The sequence below is a fragment of the Rhineura floridana genome, chromosome 9, assembly GCF_030035675.1.
Source record: "Rhineura floridana isolate rRhiFlo1 chromosome 9, rRhiFlo1.hap2, whole genome shotgun sequence".
NCBI classification, from domain to species: Eukaryota; Metazoa; Chordata; class Lepidosauria; order Squamata; family Rhineuridae; genus Rhineura; species Rhineura floridana.
The window spans coordinates 15,742,603-15,748,602 of record NC_084488.1 but is presented as its reverse complement, the minus strand read 5'-3'; positions in this window follow the sequence as shown (position 1 = coordinate 15,748,602).

Genomic DNA, 6,000 nt, shown 5'->3' with positions numbered 1-6,000 from the left:
ATGTTGCTGTTACATGCTACCTTTCTCTTTTTTCTCCCTCCATACTCCTTTTCTCCAGGTACTGGGTGACTCTCCAAATCCAGGGCTCATCCATACCTCTGTTTAATCTGCAAGGTAAACCCCGTGTGTCTATTAATTCTCCCTCTTCCATATGATGTAGGCCTCTAATCACTGCCTTCCCACTGTTTCCCCTCATTTAATCTGCAGTTTCTCATACCAGCAATACTACAAAAAGGAGAGAAACAGTGATTACGAAGACATGGATTTTTAATATGGTCTGGATGAGCCCCCAAGTTCACTTCCTCTATCTCTCATTTCTCTCCCCACCTCCAGCTCTGAGCTTTGTACTCACTCATTAAGCAGTCCCTGAAGAGCTTCCTTTTATTCCTGCCTTCTTCTCTTGACTCCCTGGACTCCTTCATCCTTTTCCCTCCTTTTGTGTCATGCCCCCTTCTTCATAACTTCATTCCTTATTATATTCTAAGCCTCATGACTTTCTTTTCCTTTGTGCAGCAACAGAGGGTTTGCTCATGGCTTACCAATAAAAAATACGAAACTGAGAGGTAAGTAGAACTGGGATGCTCTTACAAATGGGCCATTTACTTAGCCAGCTTCACCCATTACCTGTCTGAACTCAAATTCACCTTAATCTACAAATGTTTCATACCTGCAGGACAGGGCAAAACAATGAACCAGCACAGGTCAGTGTAATAGCATAGTCAGGAGGACCTTAGGCACTCCCAGAGGCCAAGTTGAGAAGAAAATGACAACATATCACAAATACCATATAATATAACAACTCCATCAGCCATTCCATCCCTGGCATGCATGGCAACAACGCCAGCTCCCTATAGTCATGGAGTGACATGCTGACAGCAAAAGGCTCCTGCCCAAATTAACCAGACAAATAAAGAGACAATTCATACACCTGGCAACCCCAACAACAACCCTATTTGTATAGACTAATGCAAAACAATTACAGCAGACATCTCCTTCCAAAGTTACCTGGTGCTCAGTGCAGTTACCATAGAAATTGGCTCCAGCTTCTGTTCCAATACCTATGCTGGCTAACATGCAACCCTCCAGATGTCTTTGAACTACATGTCCCATCATTCCTGAGTTCATTAGCAATGCTAGCTAGAACTAATGGGAGCTGAAGTCCGGCAACATCTGGAAGGGCTGCAAGTTAGCCTCCACTGTCCTGTACCAAGCAACAGAAAACCTGGTTGGGGAAAACCTCTGGCTTCATCTGGAAGCCTTAGGAAAAGCAACTCTCTCAAAAATATTTCCATCAGACAGATAGACATGAAAAATATAAAATAATAAAGCCTGAGGAGCTTAAGACCAGGAACAAAGAATGAAATCTAACAATGCAATCTCCAGTATTTTTTCCTTTCCTTCTGCAAAAGGGGACAACAGCAAGCCCTGCCTCAGATTTATAAAGATCTTCCTAGCATTACTAGTGCAACAGCAACTGCTGTTTTGACAATCTATGTTAACAAACATAGAAATGCCAGGCCTCATTTGGTTACAAAGAAGGTTCAGCAGCCTCCTGATCACTTTGGACCAGCCCTGTGAATGCGATGCTTCATCAGGCTGTGCAAGTTCTGGAGAGACCGTGGTTACCATCAAAAAAAATTCCTGATGCTGGGACATCATGCATGACAATTATCAATTCTATTGATGTGTTTTTAAATCCACCTTCTTGCAAAGTCTCAAGGGGATAATAAATATAATAATTATAAACCAAAGATATTAAAACAGCATAATAAAAACAGCAACAGACATCAGAGTCAATAAAATAAACAAGGAATAAGTAAAAACTCAACACATTTGATACTGACAAAGTGCGTAACTTTTTCGGTTGCTCTTCAATCAACAGTTTTTCAGTCAGTTTGGGCAAGGAAGCAAGGGGATGAATTGGCCTTAGCAACAGCTGTGGGAGATTTTGCAATGATTTAATGATTTGTTGTAATTGATGGGGATGGTTTTGTTGCATTGCCATTTGCCACCTCACCAAAGGAGACTTGTGATACAGTTGTGGAATAATGTTATATTTATTTACAATATAACAAATATTAAGCTTCATCCAATTTTTGCCAGTTGCCAAATTGAAAATACTTCGGGCAGATGAGGATACCTATCTGGGACAGAGTCTTCCCTCTGGTTACCTGGGCATGTCAGTCACTACAGACCATGACTCCTCAGCAAAGATGTGGGTGAAATTATCCCTCCTTGCTAGAAGAGCCAAACACGTGGTTGCATCCTCCACACCCCAGCCCCACTGTACAGGCGTTCACCCTGATGCACAAGTTGTTCCCACAAGGACACCCCCCAGATCTTCACCAGCAGTACTTGACTGGTGGTTCCCTAGTGAGTGCCCTTTAATAAAATGTCTCAGTCACCTGCTTTGTACCCCCACCTACCTCACCTGCCAGAATTCCATGCTGCAAGGGGATCAGCCGAAGCTTGATCCCCTCCCCCCAAAGAAAACAATGCCCTCAACACCAGTCGAAGATCCTCCAAAAAGATATCACATCCGTGCTCAGAAAGATGAACACCATCATCCCAATAAAAAGGGTTGGGCAGGAGAACTTGATTCTATCATGGGGAATAAACGCACCCCCAAGTGACAAAACTAGATTCCTAACTTTTTTATTAACCCACCGGTGAGACCTATCAATCCTGTTGGGGTGGACAGCACCCCTCCAGACCCTGCGCTCCAGCATATCTGACCATACTATAATCAAGTCTGGATATGAACGCCTAATCAATCTGAGATCCTACGTAACCTTACAGAGCAGGACCAAACCAGGACTCTGCACTAGGTCATTTTCACCTGGATGCAGAACTAAAATATGGGGGTTTTGGCCTGAAGACATAATCCTATATATATTGTGGGCAACAACTCCCCCCCACATCATGCCACGCCTGGTCGACCAAGAAACTGTCGCATGAACGGACAGCTGTAGCTGGGTCCCAGCCAATGAAGAGGCAGCTCTCCTATGGGCCCAGAACAGAATGGAGTGCCCACACAGGAGGATCCTTGCCGGAACTGGTAGGTTCCAAACACCTGTGGAAAACAAAAGACAGGTAAGATTAACTCACGGCCGCATGTAGGATTTAAAAGCATCCAATCGCCAATGGCCAATCGCCTGGATACTTTCTGTAAGCATGCCCACAAGGGCTGCAGCCGTAGCTGCACCAATTCAGAAGGAATGCATTCCATACTCTCCTGAATCTCGCCCACTGGCCAACAAGGCCCGCCGAACAACAGCCCAAAACTGAAACTGTGTCAGGGCAGATCCATCGAGATGTATGAACAGGTAATGCTGGCCCGCTGGCCTTACAGAAAGAAAATTCCTTAAAGTAGAAACAGGGCATAAAACAGGCACTGGGCAACTAAGCAATGTCACCACTGTGCCGTGACCCTTCTGGTTGGTTTCGGAGACACACAAAGAGAGGATTACAGAATTGTCACCCAAGACTCAATCACTCAGGCACAAGGCCCTGTAAGACAAGTCCTTCTTAGAGAATCCTAGGACTTTGCCGCGTCTCATATGAAGAAGAACACAGCGTGGCAAATGTGGGCAGAATCTGCATAAGCACATCCGGTGAATGGAGCCGACCCGGAAAGCAACGCCAGATCCAAAAAACAACTCGAGACCACGGCGCTAGAGGCCGAAGATGGAGCACCACTCCCACTCTCACCGCCACCGGACGCTCCTCCGCAGCACTCTCACCGCCGTGGAGTTGCTCCTTCACGGTGCTCTCTCGCCACCACTCTCGTCGTCGGATGCTCCTCAGCGGCACTCTCACCGCCGCCGGGCGCTCCTCTGCAGTGTTCTCCCCCCAAGTCGCTCCTTCACGGCACTCTCACTGCCGCCGGACGCTCCTCCGCAGCACTCTCACCGCCACAGAGTCGCTGCTTCACGGCACTCTCTCGCCGCCGCTCCCGCCGTCAAGCACTCCCCGCCCGCAGTGCTCTCACTGCTGCTGGGCGCTCCTCTGCGGTGCTCTCACCACCGCAGACGCTCCTTCACGGTGCTCTCTCACCGCCACTCTCGCTGTCGGGAGCTCCCCCGGCGGGTGCTCTCACCACCGCCGAGCTGCTCTTTAACAAAGCCTTCTCGGCTTGTCTTGCAGGTGTAAGAATGGAGCTCTGAGTAGAAGGCAATAGAGTGTTGTAGTTCTCTCTCCCCTCCCAACTGTTCTTAGCGCCGATCTGTAGGCTAGAGGCTGCTGCTGGGCTGCTGGGTGTGAGAGGCAGCCAAAACGCTGGAACTCTCTCTCTTTCTCAGCTGCTCTCCCAAGCTTTTCCCCAAGCAGATACTAAACCAGGCCAGGAGGGCCAACTACCCTACACTAGGCCCCATGATGAAGCCCCATGCGCAACCAAGTGCCTCTGAAGGATGCTGCAAGCTCACACGCCCTTCCTGTCGGTACCACGTGGGCCTGAGTGGGCCAACGCCAGCAGTCATCGGCGAGGTGTGAAGCCACCACGGAGCCAAATGCTCAGAGCCAGGCCATCAAATAACCCGCCTCTGAGCAGCCCTAGGAGGACACTGACACTCCCTCTGAGCAAACAATGAATGACACCAGAAGGGCCAGCTACCCTACGCCAGGCCCCACAATGAAGCTCCTTGCACAACCAAGGGCCTCTGAAGGCTGCTGTAAGCTTGCTTGCCCTTCCACCTGGCACCATGTGGACCCGGGTGGGCCAACGCCAGCAGCTGGCAGCAAGGCGTGAAGCCGCCACGGAGCCGAATGCTTCAAGCCAGGTCGCTCCAAGAACTGGATGTAGAAATGAAGCTGTGGAAAGAGCAAAAAGGAAAATAAAAAAGAAGAAGAACAAATTAGGAATTCGCTGAGGAGAACTGAATCCAAGAGGTAGGGGTGCAAATGGGTAAAGCGGAGTCCCTCTCAACCTCACGGAGGAACACACAATCACTGCCACAAGGCAAAGAGAGGCAAGACATGAAATAGGAGTGGGCTTATAAGCCAGCTCATCCTTTCTTCCCATTGGCTGGGAAACCCTCCATGACCCAGCTTCAAATCCTTCGGGAACATTCCCGAGTCTTCTATAAAGGTGTGGGTGGCGGCAAACTCGCCCCTGCATTGGGCGGGAATGCCATTGCTGATGCTTTGCTCATCATCCCATGCTAGATGTGAAACTGGTGAAACTCCTCACCCCCCCATCCCTGCAGCCTGTGCTGGTGTTGCACCGAGTATCCAGGTGGGCAAAGCTGGGTCAGATCAACTCCTCCCAGCTCACCTACCCAGGTCTTGGTAATGCACACCAAATGGGCACCTTCATCCACGACTAAATCATTGATGAGTGTGGTCTTATTGTGTACTGATCTGGCATTATACAGCAATACACACAGGCCAGTGGGCACAGCAAATGAGCAATGAGGAACCCATCCATGAGAGCAGTGGGAGTGAGGAACAAGGCATAGATAGCCTTGCCCTCATCTTCTATGATTGTTCACCACCTCCCAATGGCTATATTTCCCTCTACCCGTAATCACTGAAACTGGGGTACCATCACCCATGTTCCTCCTTACTAAGACTCCTCCTATACACCTGATATGGACCCAACAAGAGCCCACCAACAAAACCTACCTGAACCAGTTATCCCAGTAGACATCTGAGAGAATTGGGAACACTCAGACCCACTCAACATCTTTCACACAGGGCACATTTACTCCCCTCTGTCTCACACGCAGGGAGGGCCAGCCTTCTGCAAGTTTCAGACTCTCACTCTAAAGGCATCTGGCGACTTTCTCTTATCATTCAGTTCACTGCACAGGCTCTCACCCTGTGCAGGAACTACACATGTGCCATATGCCCTCCCCTCTACCAATCTCCCCTAGATTGGTTTTAAAAAAAGAAATAGAAGGAGGTAGTGCCCTCGCCCTCAGGACTCCCTATGGAGCTCACCAAAGGGTGATCCCCTTTGATGTCATCCCTTTGGTGGTGACCCCGCGGGCAGCACCC